The sequence below is a fragment of the Accipiter gentilis genome, chromosome 25, assembly GCF_929443795.1.
Source record: "Accipiter gentilis chromosome 25, bAccGen1.1, whole genome shotgun sequence".
NCBI lineage: Eukaryota > Metazoa > Chordata > Aves > Accipitriformes > Accipitridae > Astur > Astur gentilis.
The window spans coordinates 8,030,580-8,050,491 of NC_064904.1; the positions used below are offsets into that span (position 1 = coordinate 8,030,580).

Below are 19,912 nucleotides of genomic sequence, written 5' to 3' on the forward strand. Positions count from 1 at the left end.
AAAGCTTTTGTTTCAAAAGGTAATAGTAATAACTTATCTCCCTGCTTTTCTATTTCCTTACTTTCCTTTTTCCTTTGTTTTTCTGCCTCCCTGGGAGATAAGGATGGGCTGCAGTTATACCTGAAAAAGGAGTGAAAGTCATGTAAATTCTTCTGTACATATGTTCTGTTTGCAAAAAGACACTTAGAATCTGATGAAAAAGAGCAATAGGAAGACAAATAGGCATGTAAAAATCCATCCCAGGCAGTAGATGTATGCAACTTTCTGGAATCTAATGGTGACAAGACTGTGTATTAAATTTCTACTTTTCAGTTGATCTGATACAGGTGTAGCAATTACCACAGACCGATGTCATTAATTGTAATGTTCTGTAGGAGTAATCAATGAACTCTGTTTCCTGAAAACAGTTTCACCTTTGCGCTATTAGTGCTATAATGAAGAGGGCGCAGTATATACTTACATAAAGAACTTAGAATCTATTAGCACCTGTGCTGAACAGTAAAGCTGCTGATACTTTGCATGCAAATTGTAGTCATCATCCGAGAAGAAGCAGAGTTCATAGGTTCAATATTCTCTCACTTTCAGTCTCCTATGTCAGCTATGTCTTAACCAGCTGGGGGCAGAATTACATTCTGGAAATTAGTGAGAAAAAAGGTTAAAATTGAAAATCTACTGTTTCTGCATCTAGTGTCACCATTTATATGTTATAAGACAACACAAGAAATCCTAGCAAGTATAAATGATGTCTGATTTCACATTATATTTTTAAAGTGTCAGTACTCAAGTAGGTTTACATTTGACAGGTGATTTAAATACTTCAGTACATTTCTGTAGCCATAAGAAAAAATCTTTATCGGGATAAAAACTTGGAGAAACTATTCATTTTTCTACTAATGCAAGAAACATTACTACTCTTTTTGACATGCAGATATAGGAGGCACTATATTCTTCATAATTTTTCTACATATTTCATTGTTTGAGGATATTTCAATAACTGCTCATTTATGTTGCTTTTACTATATTAATCTTCTGTACTGATTCTTGAATGCTATGATCTGAGTACATACCTGATTACGTTTGGTACAATCTCACCATAATACTGATAGACGTATCTGTATTTCTGTAACTCTTCTAATGAGTCTATCTTTGGTAAATAAGTGGTGGGTTTTTTCCTCATACCAAAATAATGCTTTTAGTGCCTACAGCAAATATATGGCTTCAGCCATCTCACAAGCTCCATCACATTTCGCCTCACTTCTATCTCAAAAGAAGCAGTTGTGAAGGTCTCTATGTTCAGTTTTTGAACACCATGAAACTGTTCTATGTGTAAACCTATATGAAATAATATTAAGATTGGCCTGTTGTGAACTTTGTGACACAGAAAGGAGGTATAGAAAAATTACAGCTGTAGACTGGTAGAGTAGAACAGTGTGACGGTTAATGAAACAAAATTGAGAAAAACACACAGAGGGAAAAAAAATAGCACTCCTATGGACAACAAATATTCTGCATCTCTGGCTCACTTTGGCAGTAGGTCCATGATAGTTTGCCTATGGGATGATGCCATGAGTGTTTCACACGTTAGATCTGTTTCATCTCCAGCTGTGCAGACTAACCAGGTTAAAAAGATGAGAGAAAATTCACCCTCAAGACTATAATGATATATAAGGATACTGAAATAAGACAGTCAGTACAATAATGAAACTAAATTAAATTTCTGACTAGATTAAGATGCAGCTTTTTCCAGGTTCTTTGTTTATGAGCATATTTAAATATATTTATGTCATATTTAAATCTTCATGGGAGGTCTTCCAAAACATGAGAATCTGGGCTTTTGCTTTAGACCAGTGAAGACAAGAATGATCCGCAGATACTAGATTGTATTCAACTTTCTCAAAACCCAGCAATTTGCAAATATTTCTGAAAATTCAGGAATTTTGGTTTGGGCTTATATTTAGTTAAAAGTGTATCTCTTATACATCTATGAGAAACACAAAATGGAGAGGAATACTTCACAGATACAATGACTAGTTGTCTCAAAGAATTCAATTTTCTCTCCTTGACATTTTCAAATCAAAGATAGAGAACAGCACTATGACTGAACCACAGGTTTTCTTAACATCAGAGTAGATTGGCTTTACCATATGGGGATGGTTGTCCTGTCAAGATGTTACTGTAAGGAATAAACAAAGGATTATCACTCTGGGCTCTGATTTTCCAGATTGCTCTCAAAGTTGACCTGGCTCTGTCTCAGTGTATGCCGAAGTAGACAATCATGAGCACTTCTGGATAGTTCATTATCCACCAGCTATTATCACTGCATTCAGGTAAAAGAAAAGTCAAAACAATATAGGGTGTATTAGTAATCAAATAAATGGAAAATCACAGAAATAATTCATCTTTATTATAGTTGTGGCCATGTGCTTCCTAAAGGCCTGTGTTTTGAGCCTGACGTAACGGCAGAGTTTACCCGCACTGACCCAGGAGAAGACGATGATCTGAAGGAGGCCTCCGTTAGGACAGCAAATTGTCCATTTATTTCTCTATGCAAGGAAATTGAGCTCATGAAATCTAAAGCAGCCAACCTGTTCTGCAGCTCAGGCATTGCAAATAGTAATCTCACACCAAGTTTTCACTTATTCTGTAACTTTCACTGTTTTCATTTAGAGGAAACTAGGGCAGTGATTTAGGTCTTTCTCTCTTATCTCATCAGCTGTCTTCATGAAACCAGAAGGAATATAATTTTGGAGATTTTTAGCCCTCAAGTTCAAATTGGCTAATGGTTCAGTCTTTTGTTAAAGGGAAAGTAAAGGGGAGAGAAAAGAAAGATGGAGAGACAGACAAAACAGTTACATAAAGCTTATTTCCATAGGAAGCCAAGTTAAACTGTCTTTATCTGTAGGAATTGTAAGGTCTAGTTATGTAACTCTTCAGCTTATTTGAAGAGGTGATTAAGTGTTCCTAATTAAGCATTCAGCTACAGTCCCATTATAAGACTTTTTTCCCCTCTCCAGCAGCTCAATAACAAATAGAAATTTAAAATGTTAAACCCCCCACCAACAAACCCATAAAAATCCCTATGCATTCACATTTTTAGGGTTAAGACTTACTGACAACTAGATTACTTTAGGAAAATTTTGATTAAATTGAGTAAGTACTTTTTAAGATTAAAAGACTTGAAATAGCTTATTTTTAAAATATTTGCAATGTCTATTGTTCCTTTGTATCCATCTCTCTGTCCAACAAAATCACATAATACCACAGAGTTTAAAACATAAGTAGATTTCAATACTGACTGTGCAAGAGTCAGTTTTAGGGGCAGGAACAGTAAAATGTTTAAGAAATATCTCTATTTGAAAAAATCGACTGATTTCTCTACCTGTGAAGATGGCAAGGAAAGAAAAAAAGCCCCAGAAAACAAAATACTTTCATCACCAAGCTCTGAATTGCACCGGGGTGTTTCTGAAGTCTCTTTTTAAAGCTCTCACTTCTCTTTAAAATTCCCTGCAGAAAGCCATTTTCCAGGCAGAAACCAGAGGAATTAGAGGGCAGCGATTTCCTGACGAGGTGGCAGAGCTGGGGAGGGAACCCAGATCTGTGTGTCCTTCTCACTTGGCTGCTTTTGTTGGCAGCAGCTAAGGAAGCTGAACTACCCGTGTGATTCTCTGCAGACTGCGTGCACTGCGATAGCCAAAACTCATGAATGTTCTTACTTTGCAGTGTTTCATTGTGCCTTGTAAAAGCCGTGGTGAGTGGGTACCTCAATAATACTAAGGGATCCTGGGTTTTGTTTTGCAGCAGTTATCATCTGTGACTTCCATCTAGGTAAGATGCTGATTTCCATGTGGTGCTGTGCTGCCGTGATTTATTAGCTTTCACCCAGTCTTGCCTTAGTAATGGGAAAATTAAGCCCTTATGTGTTCTCACATGATATTTTCTTCTGTTCACATCATGCCTTTTGCACTATCTCAATTTAATTTGCCTTGACTTATATTAAGGTTTTCTTCCAAAAGCCCTTTCCTATAGACCAAAGCAATGAATTCAGTGTGAGGAAGGCTAGACATCATCTTTTCACTCAGAGAAATAGATCACAGAAAAGGAAGCCTTTAAAATGCTACTATCTATCTCTTTACCTGATTAGTATATAAAGAACATAGTACAAGAGTAAGGGCTGAAGAGTTAATCTCTTACATTAATCTCCCCCATTACATTATATTAAGTAATCTCTTCCTCAAATGACTATACAATGCAGTGCTACTAGTAAAATAAATTTCACATCAGGATTTTTAAAGTATTGTAGCCCTTGAATAATTTTCTTTATTTAACTCCAAGACAAAATTGCATCCCAAATACTATACAGACATCTGCTCTGAAACTTACTCAAACTGGTGGGATTGGCGGCTCTCTTTACAGCCAAAACATTCAACAAAAAGATTCCTCAGTTTTCCCTCATCATGCACAATTATGAGTTTTGACTTTAAATACTCATAATTACAGTATTCTGAAAAGATGTCCTATATATATATGTTTCCCAGCTTGACTGTGACTTCAAGTAAATTCTCTTGTCTGAGGTGCTTGGTAAAGTGAAGCTGAATTAGTAAGAGTACAATAAAGCAAGTTACAGTGTTTAGATATAATAACCAAAAATAAAGTCAATTTAATCTTCCAAAGTAGGACAGCTTTTCAGTGTATTCGTCACTATGGAGATTTAACAGTTGATTCCAACTTGCATTTTAATAGCAAACTTACATAATTGTGAGTCCTGGTGTGGTACTGCTGAGAGTATTCAGGCTGGAATTACTAGTTAGACAGATCCTGCTTAACCTTGTAGTTAAGACTTGCTAATAGTTTACACATGTGCATGACAGTTGTTAATAACCATCTTTATAATCACCTTTGGATTTCTCTTTTCTTCCTCACTCAACACTATCTAAAAGAGAAAATCAGTATTAGTGGTCAAGTCTGGAGGTTAAAATCAAGATTATTGTGTTTTATTTTTTTATTATTTAGCAAGTTTTGCCAGTGAGGATGAGCAGATATTTTTGCAATGTGTATTTTAAATAGACACTTTTAATTTATTTATTTGTTTGCGTATTTATTTGTTGGTAGACAAATTTTCCTGGATGTGTTTAAAGGTGTTCATGAGGAAAAAAATTCTCAGAAGTATTTAAGAGATTGCTGAGTGCTCAAAACTGGGAAAGTATGCTGGAAATTTTTTGTTTTGACTAGAAAAATTATTTGGTTTTGGCAGTATTTTTTGCATGTGCCCTCTTCATTCCTACATACTTGCTTTGTAATGAATTCCAGTCATTACATAACTTGAGGCAAAAGGTTTGCTTTAAATTGTCTGTGCCTTAGTTTCTCCAGTTGGGGAATGGTTGAGAAAAATCCTCTACTTCCCAGGGTGTTGGGAGGCTTAATTAAGTGTTTATAAAGTACTTTAAGACTTTTGCATGAAATGCATTACGGATGTGTAATATAACATTATTATTAATGTATATTGCAAATTATTTTTTATCTCTGGCAATTTTCCATTACTTTAGAAAATTAGTCTAATCTAAAATATTGGCCAAATAGACAGAATTGCTGCAATTCCTTTAGTAAAAGTTCAATGGTGGAGTCATGTTGACTTTTATCTTCAACAATCTTCCCTTAGAGTCTTCCAGAGACACAGGACTTGAGCCATGCTTCTAATTGTTGGCTTCAGGCTAAAACTTTTGATCACTTTATTTCTGCTACTTTCTGTTAAACTCACTGAATGAAAAGGGTTGATAACATTTTATACTGTCTAATTCTTTATTTTGGGGAGTATGAAAGATGAATTTGACCTCCTGAATTTTTAGTCTAAACTTTGGTAACAGGGAGCATCCTCATTCTTGTTTTCATTCATATTAATACTGCATCTATCTCTTTTGCCCTGTAAAAAGCTATTAATATTGTTCTATTAACCTCTTTCTAAGTAATAATGACCTTTCCCCTGAAAATGCAATTATTGGACTTTTTTCCCATAATAAATCTCATTTATTAGAAAGTTTGGCCTTGTGCACTTTGTTCTCTGCCATTTCCTTAAAAAAAATCATCTTTATTTTCAAATAAGTACATTACTTTTATTCAGAAAAATATTCTATAGTGCATGCACTTGGTCACAATTTGAGAGGAGGTAATGGCTTCTTGGTTCAACTATGTCTCTGCCTTTAGAAAGAAAAAGGCTGTAGTGGCAGTGCTCTACATTCCTCCATCGCTTGACTGTGCTCTGGCTGTTTGCAGCTGTAGTATCTTCTATTTTGCAAAGAACTGCCAACCAGGCCAGTTTGGCTCTTGCTAATGTCCTGTCCAAATGGTCTCTGCTCGGTTAGAGAGAGCTCCTATTCCCTTTCTGCAGGGAGTAGTGATTTTGAGGTGTTGCCTGGCAAGCTTTCTCTGTTCTGTCATTAGCTCCTGAGAGGAAGAAGGAGGAGAAATGCTAGACACCTCCTGTTGTGTGTGGCAATGCAAACTTCTGGGGAGACAGAAGGGGAGGGAGGGGAAAAGCTCTTACTGTGTTCCTGCTCTTCAAGCTGCTGGTTTTGTCAAGGGAGATGATGAAGAAACTTTCCTGTATTCTAAGGAATGCAAAGGTAATGAAAGCATCTGTAGCCTCTCCACATCCTTGATGAAGCAGTGGCTGTAGCAGAGGGATTTTTCTTCGCTCCAGTAAAACAATGCTAAAAAGCTGTGTAGAAGAGCAACATTAGTGTCCTGGTTCTCCTCTACGCCCTACCTCCTCTTGTCGGAGGAGTTTCCAGTTGCTTGAGGTCAGAGGGAGAAGGAAGGTTGTGGCAACACCCTTTCCCTGGCCATTTTCTTTCCTAATTGTAAAGAATCCTTAAGGAAGAAACGTGAAAATCCATATAGGTTTCCCTTCCTATGTAGGCAGGAAAAATATCTATACCCACATGTAGGGGAAGAATAGTTCTGTGGTTATAGCTCTAGGCTGGGAAAAGGGAAGAAGTGGATTCAGAGTCTTGGTGTGTCCGACTTTTTTCTGTGAGCACAGGCAAAAAAATTTTTTGTGTGTCCATTTTTTTAAATGGACCCATCAAATTAGAATACAAATTTCTTAAAACATGCACTGAAATGAAGGCAGCAGTTACATACTGTACATTAGAAATTAGAAAGTGAAGCTCAGCTTCTAAGAATGACAGAAAATGGCTGTCAGATTTATAACATGGACAGAGAGACTGTCCTTCCACGTATTCTCCCCCACCATCTCCCAAATTAATCAGACAGACTACCAGGTATGTTAACGCTAATGATTTCAAGCAACAAAAAAAGGACTTAGTACCATGTAGGCAGGTAGACATGAGCTATACCATATGCACAATTTTACGATGAAGCATTGTTTTTTTAAGCTTTGTTTTTCTAACATTTGTTTGAACTGCACTCTTCAGAAAACCGCATCTTCTTTACATTTCCTGGCTCTATGACTCATCAAAATGAACTGTGTTAGTCACATCAAATGATGTGTTTCATAGAATAAGACAGGAAAAGCAGCACACTGAATCATCATCATAGGGAGGGTGGCAGCCAAGCCACTATCAGACAACATAGGGTAAAGCAAGCCTGTTAAATGACTGGGGTCACAGAAACACAGCCCAGTGACAGGAAATCATTTACAATCAGGTGAACGTGAGCCTCCTCATCTTTTTAGTCTGTTTTTTTAAGGAAGTGAGATGTGCTATCGTGATGTTTCCCTGTCTGTCAGTTTCTGTCCCCCAGTAACTTTGTAAGCCATTGGCCACTCTCAGTCAAATTTGTTGAAGTGGTAGAGGTCTCAGAAATAAAAAGTTCTTAATGCATTTCCTAAAAGCTGATGCTTTTACCAAGCAGGGCCATGGCCTTTGCACTTTCCTGAGAGAAGGGCTGTAACGCTGCTCAGCTGTCACCTGCTCCATGCCCCTGCTGAGCTGGCCACCATCTCCCCTGCACTGGCTGGCCTGGCAGTGCTTGTGCGGCTCTCAGCTCAGCACAACTCCTCCTGCTCCTTGCTCTGCACTCGCAGAAGGATCTGGGGGTGTTAACGACTGGGTTATCCTTATGGATTTGGGAGAGGAAGTGGAAGAATGAGGTGGCAGCGGAGACTTTATGTGGTGTGACACAAGACCTGGTGATGATACACGCTGACAGAAAGCGGTGTGGAAATAGGGAATTGCATTATAAAGCCACTGCAAACCAAGATTCAGTTCAGGGAGTGACTTGTTTCTGAAACGAGCCTCTGTGCTAGGTATGTTTTAAGAGCTTTTTTTCCTAGTGGAAATCTTTCAGTTCTGTCTACGTTCAACAAATTACTATAGTTTAACTTATAACCTAATTCTGAGTGCTCAGGTTATGCTCCTTGCTAGAGACACTTCAATTTATGCTTCAGCTCCCTTAGGAATGAAGGTTGATGCAACTGTACTGTCTCTCTGTCTGCTGTGCCCAAAGTCAACAGAAAACAAGGCCCACTTTTGACAAACTTGACTGAGGAGCAGAAGTCCCTATTTAAATTCCTCTAAGTTTAATGAAAATGAGTAAGTGGCTAAAAAAAATAGTTTCTGCTAATTATCCCTCAGCAAGCCAATTAGTAGACGTGTACTGGCTAGCCAAACAGCCTGCTTGCTATTCCAGACTAAGTATAGCAAGAATTATCTTTTGCTTGCTGGGGGGTTACACAGGATGGGGAGAGAAGAGGGCTAATAGATGAACTGGGGTTATTTTGACAGGGGAAATGAAGGATATAGGATAAACATTTGTAAGACATCAGGGTTTCATTTATCTCACTTGTGATGAAATAATCTGGCTGTTTTTTAAAGCTTTGACAATATTTTTCATGACCAGTTTATAATTTATAAAAGGGAAGAATGATGGCAAAATTATCACAGCACACAATTTTCATCTCTCCCCTCCCCCCCCCCCCCCCTTAATTAATCTTTAACATTTGTTAACTGTCCGTAATCTCTCAGTTATTTTTTAGGCTGGTGCTTTTCACAGGAGATTACCCTGTTTCTTATTAGGAAAGGAACAAATAGACTTCACTTGCTTCTCCTTAATTATTTTGATTTTTTAGCAAACTCATGAACAGCAAGCTAAAATCTGGCAGTTCCATTATATTAGCATGTTGAGGTGGATTTGATTTTCTTCTCATTACTGTAAATTTGCACATCTCTTCAATAAGGCTGAGGAGAAGAAAAGGCACAGGGACACAGAAACACCATAACAATCTGGACTCAAAAAATATAGAAAGATAAGTTGTCATGCCACAGAACCACTATTGGCATATGAGTCAGTTACCAAATCAAACTGATATTCCTCATTTTTTTCCCAGTAACTAATTCTTATCTCTAATTTATTTGGTAGGGATTCTTCTATGCTCTGCTTTGCTTTTCATACTGTTGCTGAGACAGACTGGAATTATCATCTGTAGTGTGCCACGTCAACTTACATTGGCATACTGTGTCTTTTTGCATAATGCCATCTATTATTATAATCTGTCATAATATAGCATCCCATTCATTACACAGCTCATATTTCTAAATTTTATCAGTGGCAAACTGTTGCCAAATTGTTTCTTTAATATAGAAATTTGGGGGGATACTTATACTGGGGTTTTGCTACTGGACTTCTGTATTCATCAGAAATACCCACATTTCACATTTTTGAGGTTAGTACTTATAAATGTGAGCATTTTTATCTTTCATTCTAATAGCATGGAGGACAAGAGGGATAGGTGTTGTATTCCAAAGGTCTATAGGAGGTGGGAAAGGTTTTGCTGCATCTGCAGATCCAGTTTGCAGGTGCTGCTCTTTAATGGTTTCTATTCTAGGATGTTCAGAATAGGAACCAGTAGCAGCTTCTACCTCCCTACACAGAGGTCTGATATTTAGAGCTACTAGGACAGAAGGTCTGTGACTGCTCTACTTTCTTTGCAGGCTGGCTTATCTTACCTGGAGGGTGAAGCCTACCCTGGAAGCCTTGATGAGAAAGGATAGCTCTCACCTTCTCCGATGAATGTAAGAGGAAATATCAAGTACAAAAGCCTTAAAAATATTATAGAAGAGTGTGAGGAGGGGGAAAAGTAATGAACACTGAGCCACACAGTCCCTGAAGGAAGGATCTCCCCACGTTGATTCTGTTTGTGAGCTCAAAGAAGGATTGCAAGGACTCTGGCTGTCTTAGTGTGAAGGTGGTGAGAAGACTGCACTGGCATCCATGACATACTTCACTTCTAGCATAGTTCAAAGGTTCTTTTCCACTAAACTAACTGGGGGCTGTCAGGCACCCTGAAGTCATGGGGGAGGAAACACTAACATCCTTTATCTTATACTAGCATGCTTCTAATATAATTCACTTATTTTTAAAAATTATTGCAACTTCAAAACACACAGAACAAAAATTATAAAACTCCTGTGACTCTCAGCCAGTCTTGTTTTGCTTTGTTTTTGTTTTTGGGTTTTTTTGTTTTGTTTGTTTGTTGTTTTTTTTTGTTTGTTTTTTTTTTTTTTTTTTTTAATTTACAGCCAAGAAGAAGAGACTATTAAATCATACTTTTTGAATGTTTGGAGTCAACAGTACTGTGATTGGGTTCTGTTCTTGCCTTTTCTACAGATGCTGTTATGTATTGGTGGGATTAGCAAGGCAGTGTTTGGAACAGTGGTGTTCTCTGAAAAACTTTCAGTTGGTACAGCTGGCTGCTTTTTCTCATGGACCTAACTTCATTTGAGCTTTTGGTTGTGTTTGGTTTTGGAAAGCCAGCCTCTGACTCTAGGAAGGATCTGCTTTTCAGTAATTTTCAAGAGAGCAGGCTTAATCATGTTTGAGATTGCCCCATTCTGACACACACATATGTGCACACACATCTGCATCATTGATTTCAAAATGCTTCCCAAACCGCTCATTGTGTCTGCAGACCCTACTCCTGGTGTCCCCTCTGGATTTTGGTAGCAAATTCATACAAAAAGAAGTGACAATGACACCAAGTGTTTCCCTGACAACGCTTGTTTTGAGCGTTTGTGCAGTAATGCTATTTGGTAACTGCTTTGGAGGGTAAATCCTCCTGCTTCCCATAAACTTCTGACTGTGGTATACTATTGAGCAAGTCTACACAAAACTGTCTGTGATCATCCACCTTAAATATATTTATTTTATTTCCAGCAGGACAGGTCTCCAGCCCTTCTTTCATACGGTACATCCTGGCACGCTTCCTGCCCTTGGAAAAGATTATTTCAATACCTGTGAATATATGCAGTAGAATAGACCTCCTTAGACTTGCTTCTGCACATATGGAAAACTGGGCTCTGAATATTTCTCTGGGAACCTCAAACATGGAGAGTTCGCACAGTGAACAGAGAATGCCTTCCTGCCCTTGAAAGAAAAAAGTAGTTGACTGAGGCAGAGCCACTGTTACAGGCTGAGAATCAGCTCTACATGGCTCAGAAGTGAAAGGGAGAAATGAAACCAAAGCCTCCTCCAGCATATCTCATCCTAACTCTCTTATCCCTTTTCAGTACCAAACTGTATTGTCTTAATCTGGGAATGTGATTTATTTGTGAAATATCTAGTGGGTGGCAGAGGTGGGGAGCAAAGCTGCACAAAGCTCCCCAGAGCTGCTGACCGAGGTAAATAGTGTGTCATAACACATTTATCAAATAATAATGGAAACCGTATAAAACATATAGGAGAAGGAGGGGGGAAACCCATTCCCCTCTGGGAAGTTACTGAATATTTCAGCCAGTTTATAAAAGTATGTGTACATGTGTTTGGAAGGGGGGAGGTTTTCCTAGCTTCACGTCTGCAAATAAATCATTGGCCTGGGATGTCTGAGCAGACAAGTGAAATGGATGAGTGCATTACGGATCAAGGAGGTGGTATTCCTGCCTTGGTTAGTTTGAGAGAGACCACCTAAGCACTGTGGGACCAAGATGAAACTGTAAGTTGTGCCTGTAGAGTTCTGAAAGGCTCAGGCTGCAGCCTCTGAATATGGGAGGAAGGTGGGGAATAAAATAAAATTGATGGTATTTCTCAAACAGAGGGCATGTCTGAACTGGCTTTGCTGCTAATATTATTTTTTTTTTGCCCTGAATTGGATTGCAAGCATAGATAAAATGAAAAAAAGAAAATAAATAAATGGCAAAGGTGTAATAGTTATACCTATTTTAGAAATAAATTGATGTTTAGGTGCAATTAAACAAAAGAAAAAAGACATTAATGATGTATTATGTATATTTTTCACTGTTTGCCACTAGTCACTTTCAGAATACAGAAGCCGAAGTCTGAAGCTCTCATTGACATTAAGAAGAATCTTGCATCATAGATGGTCTATTGAAGTCAGTGGGAATTACTTATGGAATGAGGTACCCATTCCACATAAATAAGGCTTGCAGAACTTGGATGAGTATTACCAAAAAATACCAAGTTAAAAGGAGCCTGACAGAGACAGTATCCTTATAAATATATGTATAGTTACAACTTTAGAATACTTGCAAGGGAGAAGGGGATCTGAGTTTTGGAATTATAAGCTTTCACAGGAAAACCTCTTAGAGTGCAACTGATCAGCTTTTTACATTTACGCATGGCAGTAGTGATTGAAGGCTTATCAGTCTACATATAGTAATGAATTAGATGAATTCTGGGGTGTAAGGAAAGCCAGTAGGAATTAAAAGGTGAAATATGAAAGGTGTCTCTAGAAAAAGATATCCTTTTTTCTTAAAGAAAAAAAAGTCGTGATAATTTTCAATTATATTCTAAGATTTTATAATTTTTAAAAATCTTAATTGAAGGAATGTTGGAAATTTGTATTCATAAAAATTTGCTTTCTCTTATAGTAGACACTCTTAAACTGTTTTAAAATGATTTTAAAACCGTTCCTGCAAAAATGAACGTTTTAAAAAAATGCTGTTTTCCACCCATGGAATGATTTTCTTCCGTGCTTGATAACCTCTAATAGCAATCCAACAGCCGTCGCAGTCAGATGCGGACCCCCACTGCGCTAGGTCAGCCATTGATTTGGATTAGGGATTGGGCCACAAGTTGTAACGTGAAGCCTTGGGGCAGCCCACCTTTAACACCAGGCAGGAGATCCCATGGCCGCAGAGGGGTGATGCTGGCAGTTTGTAGACACTCTGCCTCCCGTAACCAATGTCCCAGCGGGGTGTCAGCTATATTCCTGGCAATGGGATCTTCGGGGTGACGTAGAAGGCTGAGATGCTGAGCACATGCTATCGCTGAAGTTCCCATATCGCATTTCTCAGGAACGGAGATGTTAACTCCCCATGTTCAGGCCAGATTTCAGCTTCAGCATTCGTATTGTGCCTACCTAAATCTCCCCTGAAGTTTTGATTCGATACAGTATCATTCATTTGGTGCCTTAAACAGTTCAGTGCAACGTTGCTGCCCGCACTGTTGAACATCTGCTCTGCTTCAAAAGTTGCTGAGTTTTGCCTGTGAGAGAAGAGATTATTTTCTTTTTTTTTTAGTTTTAAGGGGAACTAACTCAACTGGAGCTCCAACTCTCCCTGGGCAGGGGCTGAACAATTGGTGTTTGTGCTGGAGAACAAGGCTGCAAGAGACTGGAAAGAATCCTTCTCCACCCAAGGGCTTAAGGCACCCGAGCAACTGATCTACAGCTTGTACTATAAACTGTGGGCTATAGTCGCAGCTGTGATCTCTGCATGAGATTTGCAGCCCACGGATCTGCCCCTGCTGTGTTCCCAGCCTGCTTAAAGCAACTCACTATGTTCCCAGCATGTCCCTGCAGAAAGTGTTGCACATCAGGCTGGGAGCTATCTGGAGGCTGCTCCACGGCCTTATCAATTCATGTAGACTACCTACATACAGCCTGGCCACTGGTGGAAAGGCTCTTGTCTCAAATCCATTCTTGGAGGTAAATATTGTGTTATATAGGACTCTAGGTGCTCAGCCACTGTAGTGATTAGTGCTCTAGCTACTAATAAAGAGCTAAATAAATGCCAGATATTGTTGAAGTACAAGGAAATTCTTTATGTATAAGAAAATATTTACAGGTGTTTATAACTACTGGAACTATGTGTATGTTAACATAAGATTTCTACTGCTGATATCTGTACGCTGGGGCTAATTACGCCCATTCCTTTAGAAGTTTAGAAGTGTAGCAACTGTACAATGGGGGAGAGGACAGCAAAGAGAGCTGCCCTGAATGGCAGCCTGCAAAGCAGCTGGGCAGAGAGGGTGTAGGGAGGAGTGCAGAGCTGAGGAGGATCTGCGATTCTGTGAATCTTCTTCAACTCTCTGTTCCCTCACGTAGGGTTTTTCTAGCAAGGGGCCCTTCATAGAGGAGCCTTCTTGCCGTATCCGCTGGTGCACTTTCTTTGCATTTTCTCAGCTCTCTATGTTGTAAGGCAACCTCAGTGCATGCCTGATAATTCTGCGGTTAAATTAATATGCAAGAAATGTAGTATTAAAAAAGGGCCAGAAAAGAGTGATTTGTTGTTGAAAGCATTGTCTAATGCATATCGTTGAAAGGATTCTTGTATGCAGAGAATAAGACAGGTTTCTTTGACATAAAGAATAGGCCTTGATCCCATAATTATTTTGGCAGGTGCTTAATTCCCAAAGTGTGAGTTATCCTATGAAATTCAATGCACACTGTGAAACAAAGGAGTGGGAAGGGAGGAGGAAGGGATTACAGATGTTGAGAGAAAGGCAAGAGGGGCTCTCTGAACAAATGGGACTGAAAGAGGGATTGAAGGAGGAGAGGAAGGGCGATTGGCAGATGAGAATAGGAAAGCAATTCAGATTTGAAGTTGAATCAGCATTTGCTGACATGAATGTGACACTAATGGAAAGGATTTGGGAGAAGAATAGTTATAAGCTAATAGATTTGTTCTCTTCAAAACATTCTGTATGCAGGTAATAACATGTAGACTTTGTTTATAATAACTTGAAGTGACATCTTTTGGTTTCAAAGAGAATTCACGGTCAGAAACAAGGAATGCCACACTCACCTGTTTTCCTTCTTCCTCTTTTCTTCCTGCTTGAAATTTATTTCTGGAAGTCATTAAAATTCAGATCCCATCATTTGTAACAAATGATGTGAAGTGTTAGGTACAGTACTTGGAGTATATGTTTGTTAAAATGAAGGAAGAGGCTCTTCCAACACTTTGGGATTTTATGAATGATTTACATCTGGTGCTAAAGTTCATAAATGAAACGTGGGAGAACCAGATGCTTCATTTCTTGACTGCATCGTGTCTGCACATACTGATGGTGAATTGAAAACAGGAATGTCTCATAAATCAAGGAAATCTATTTTTGTACTCTTGATTTCTATTCCGAACATCCATATAACACCCAAACAAATGTGGTAAAATTGGTTCCTTGAGAAACCCTTTATGTTTAGTAACAGTGTGGACATGTTAATAAAATTAAAAAAAAAAAAGGAACCAATCTTCAGAATAAAAAATGCTCAGAATGAGCAACCGTTCTTGGAGATAAGCATTGAAGGCACTTTGTTTCGCAAGAAAAAGACTGAATGGAACTGCTAGGCAAATTCCGGCAATTGTACAAATAGCTGAGGTGTGTAATAAGGTGACGTTTCACAACTTTTGGCATTGAAGGGAAAAGAAATTAAAAGCCAAATTCTTCCTTCAGTTACTGACATGATAACTAAAGGCAGAATCTGGCCCACCATTTGAATAGGGAGATTGAGGCTCACAAGCATACATTTGCAGAGGTGAGTGAAATTCAGATTTTGTTTCATTTTTCATCAATGCTTTGGAATGATGCTCTTTGCCTACTCTCCCTTCTTGGTCACCTCTCCTAGTGGCCTAAGAACTGTAAGCGATGTTTGTCATTATGTCCAGGTGTCACTCAAACTTTTGTAAATGGGTTTTTAAAATATCACTTACTGAATTATAATGAAAGAATAAGCACAAGTCAACCTGTCTACAGGTTTGGGGTTTTTAATAGAACTAATAGATTCAAGTTTTGATGGTTGGACTCGATGATCTTAAAGGTCTTTTCCAACCTAAATGATTCTATGATTCTAAGTTATCCTCCCTTACCTTTCCCACTTCCTTGTTTTCATAGTACATGCTTATCCACACCTTTTAAATGACTATATTACAATTCCAAAACTACCTGTGAGAAATGGCAGGGTAGCAATAATAAGTTTGGATGAACGAGTTGTACACAAGAGGGTTACCAAGTACCAGCTGATGCATGGTAGCTGCCCGTGTGACAAATGCATAGTAATTGGAGTGGGCTTAGCCCACCCTGCAGGTGTGTGAGGCCGACTTGACTCACCTTGCACTTGCTGTGGGGCAATAGCGTGTATCCAGGCAGTTCTTGCAGCTCAGCAGAAACTTGTTACCTTGTGGTATCTTGTTTGTGTGCTTAAGCCCTGGATGTGCATGCCTTGCTAGTTCTGTTAACAATTGAAAACAAATGTTTATTTAAATTTATTTACACATCCTACACACAGATTGAGTGTAGGTGTGCTGGCAGAAGGGAGACTTTAGGAGGGATTTCATAAGGGTGAAGGAAATGGCTTAGCAGACAGGTTTCAAGGAGGCACCCCAAATGCAAGGAGCAACATGAGACCATGGAGGCATTTGTGATGGTATCAAGGTAGGCACTGCTGGCAGAGCAGGTGGAGTTTGTGAGGTAGGGGAGCTGACCTCCTCTCAAAGGTAGGTAGGCAGATTGTATAAACATGCCATTAACTCATGTTATCTGTTACTTCAATGTTTCTCTTGTGGAAACCGGTGGAAGTTTTGCCTTTTATTTTAATGAGAACAAGATCAAGCTTTTCTAGGGGGACTATTCCCCCATTACATGCTAGGCATCGCACCCACTTTCAGACTGAGGTGGAGTTACTAAAAGTGGCAGAAGTGCTCTGTACTCCTCTTGGTTACCTTACTGCTCAAAATATGTCCCTAACTAATGCAATTTGCTATACGTCATAAAACACAAAGGAAAGCACTTTTCATGCCAAATATCAGAAAAGCGCTCTCTTTTCTCAACTGCAGAAGTAACAGAAATGATGTGTTCATTTTAAATTCCATTCATGTAGGCCCTAATAAAAGCTATTATAAAATACAATTGTGTGGAGACAAAAAGAGAGATAATATCACTATAGCTCAATATAAAATTTAAGTAATTAAGACATGAAAACTATTACACAATTTACTATGAATGCAATGTGAATAATAAAATGTTTAACCATTTCGTTCCTTTTTTTTTTTTTTAAATAGTGCCTTTTGAAAATATTTGAGGTTGAAATATTGCTAAAGATCTAAATTCCATATTACTTCAGAAGATGAGCAGGACTGAAAAGTAAGCTAGCTGGGTTTTCCAACTAAGTCTTGTATATATTTTTAGATGTTGATGTAAATATGGCACTCTGCCACATAATGGATTCTACATGAAAAATGTCAGTTTCAGGTGATTTTGATGGTGGCTGTAAATAAAACAGGACATACTGAGTGAACTGTGGAAGTATTTCAGCAGTGCAAGCTAAGCAGCTGCATAATAGTTATGAAATCGTGTAGACAGACTGATGGATCCCAAGATTAAAACAAAAGCACTCATAAAGGTACTGGAAAGAAAAGTATTTTTAAACAGGAGTTGCGTAAGCCCTGCATTTTTCTTTCACGTGATTCAGCACTGTGTCCTCTTCTCTGGTGGGCTTCAGCAACCCTATTGGTAAATGGTTGAGAGAAAAGCTCAGTCTAGTCTTTCTCTAGTCGAGTGAATACCGTAATTCAGCGTCTGTAATAGACACATTATTTTCTTGCGCACTGACGTGTGCATGACAGTCACAGGCACATACCGGCACTGCCTAGTAACACTTAGCAACATCTGCTCTATCATCCAGCCCTATCTTTTTACTTCATTCCAATGGGATCGTGTACGTTTGTTTTCTAGCTCAAATTTGTGGCAAACAATTTGCTTCGGTCCGTGTCCAGGCTCTCTCCATGGAACAGCGTTCTCCTGAGCTGCAGGAGCGGCTATAGCTCGCGTTGGTGGTTCAGTAGGTGGCACTCTTCCCCTTAGATCGGTCCCAGCCCGTGTCCCAGGTGTCACACGGTACCCGAAGCAGCAGTTCTGCAGGCAGCTAGCCCACGGACCCACACCTTGCACTGCCGGCGTGTCAGGGGCTAGCGTGTGCCGATGGCCGGTTGGAGCACGTCCTCCACTGGATGCAGTCTGTGCGGTTTGGCCTTGGCTCGTCTGCCATAGCGGCATCCTCCATACCCGTCCCATCCAGAGGACAGAAGCAGGGCCTATGGTGTGGACCATCTTTCACGTCTGGGCAACGTTTACCCTCAGGATCCAGTTCTGCCCAAAAAACCTACGTAGGGCACGGACACAAAGCTTAGAGGTCAGTAAGGCACAACTCTGCTGTCCAGCATGCTGTTTAGGCTGATGCTTCGCCAAGCTTACTGCTCGTGCTTGGTAAATTTGAGGAGAGCTTGTTCGCTAGGCCTTCAGAAGCCAATGATCTGCCGTTCCATTTATAGTAATTTTGTGCTTCTCAGACCTTCATCAGCCAGGCCTCAGATGACTCAAACTGTGTGCCTTTGTTTATAAAGTCAGTCTTTGCTGTGCCTTAATTTTTTGGCTGTAAAATGGAACTGCTAAGACTTAAATGTGGCTTACAGGTGTGTGGTAAGGCATGAAAATGTTTGTGATGTACTTGGCAAAAAAAAAAAAAGAATTGAGCATTGAGCTTATATTTCTTGTTATGATGAAGAATCTATGAAATACATCTCCTAGACCTTTGGGTTCTCTGTCTTTTCCTGTTGTCATGGCTTGTTTCAAACTGGGCTGAATCCTCCCTGAAGCCCCAGACATTTATAAATAGTAAGGAGCAAATATATGTATGTACATATATGTGTGTGTATATATGTACTACATTATGGTCATAAAAAAAAAAAAACAAAAACAACAAAAAAACAAAAACAAAAAAAACTGTAAGTAGGCCAAAACGGAGAGGCAAAGTCACCATAATCTGTGAGTGAAGCAACATGTGGTGGGTTGACCCTGGCTGGATGCCAGGTGCCCACCAAAGCCCCTCTGTCACTCCCCCTCTCAGCTGGACAGGGGAAAGAAAAATATAACAAAAGGCTCATGGGTCCAGATAAGGATAAGGAGAGATCACTCACCAGTTACCATCACAGGCAAAACAGACTCGACTGGGGAGAATTAATTTAATTAATTACCAATCCAATCAGAGTAGGATAATGAGAAATAAAACCAAATCTTAAAAACACCACCCCCCCCCTTCTTCCCAGGCACAACTCCACTCCTGAATTCTCTGCCTCCCCTCTCAGTGGTGCAGGGCACATGGAATGGGGACTTTGGTGAGTTCATCACACGGTGTCTCTGCTGCTCCTTCCTCCTCAGAGGAGGACTCTTCACACTCTTCCCCTGCTCCAACATGGGGTCCCTCCCATGGGAGACAGTCCTCCATGAACTCCTCCAATGTGAGTCCTTCCCATGGGCTGCAGTTCTTCACAGACTGCTCCAGCGTGGGTCGCCTGCAGGGTCACAAGTCCTGCCAGAAAACCTGCTCCAGCGTGGGCTCCTCTCTCCACGGGACCACAGGTCCTGCCAGGAGCCTGCTCCAGCATGGGCTTCCCATGGGGTCACAGCCTCCTTCAGGCATCCACCTGCTCCGGCGTGGGGTCCTCCATGGGCTGCAGGTTGAGACCTGCTCCCCCGTGGACCTCCCTGGGCTGCAGGGGGACAGCCTGCCTCACCATGGTCTTCCCCACAGGCTGCAGGGGAATCTCTGCTCTGGTGCCTGGAGCATCTCCTCCCCCTTCTTCTTCACTGACCTTGGGGTCTGCAGGGTTGTTTCGCATTTTCTCGCTCCTCTCTCCAGCTGCAGTTTCTGTTGCACACCAACTTTTTT

General features: G+C 39.8%; 1 long non-coding RNA gene across 1 annotated transcript; it reads left to right on the top strand.

The window, feature by feature from the left end:
- The first annotated feature begins 3,661 nt into the window (after positions 1–3,661).
- LOC126050524 (uncharacterized) lies at positions 3,662–13,889 on the top strand. The gene is made up of 3 exons (XR_007509576.1): positions 3,662–3,825; positions 9,948–10,028; positions 11,170–13,889. It is a non-coding gene; the product is annotated as an uncharacterized LOC126050524 (long non-coding RNA).
- Positions 13,890–19,912: the final 6,023 nt, after the last annotated feature.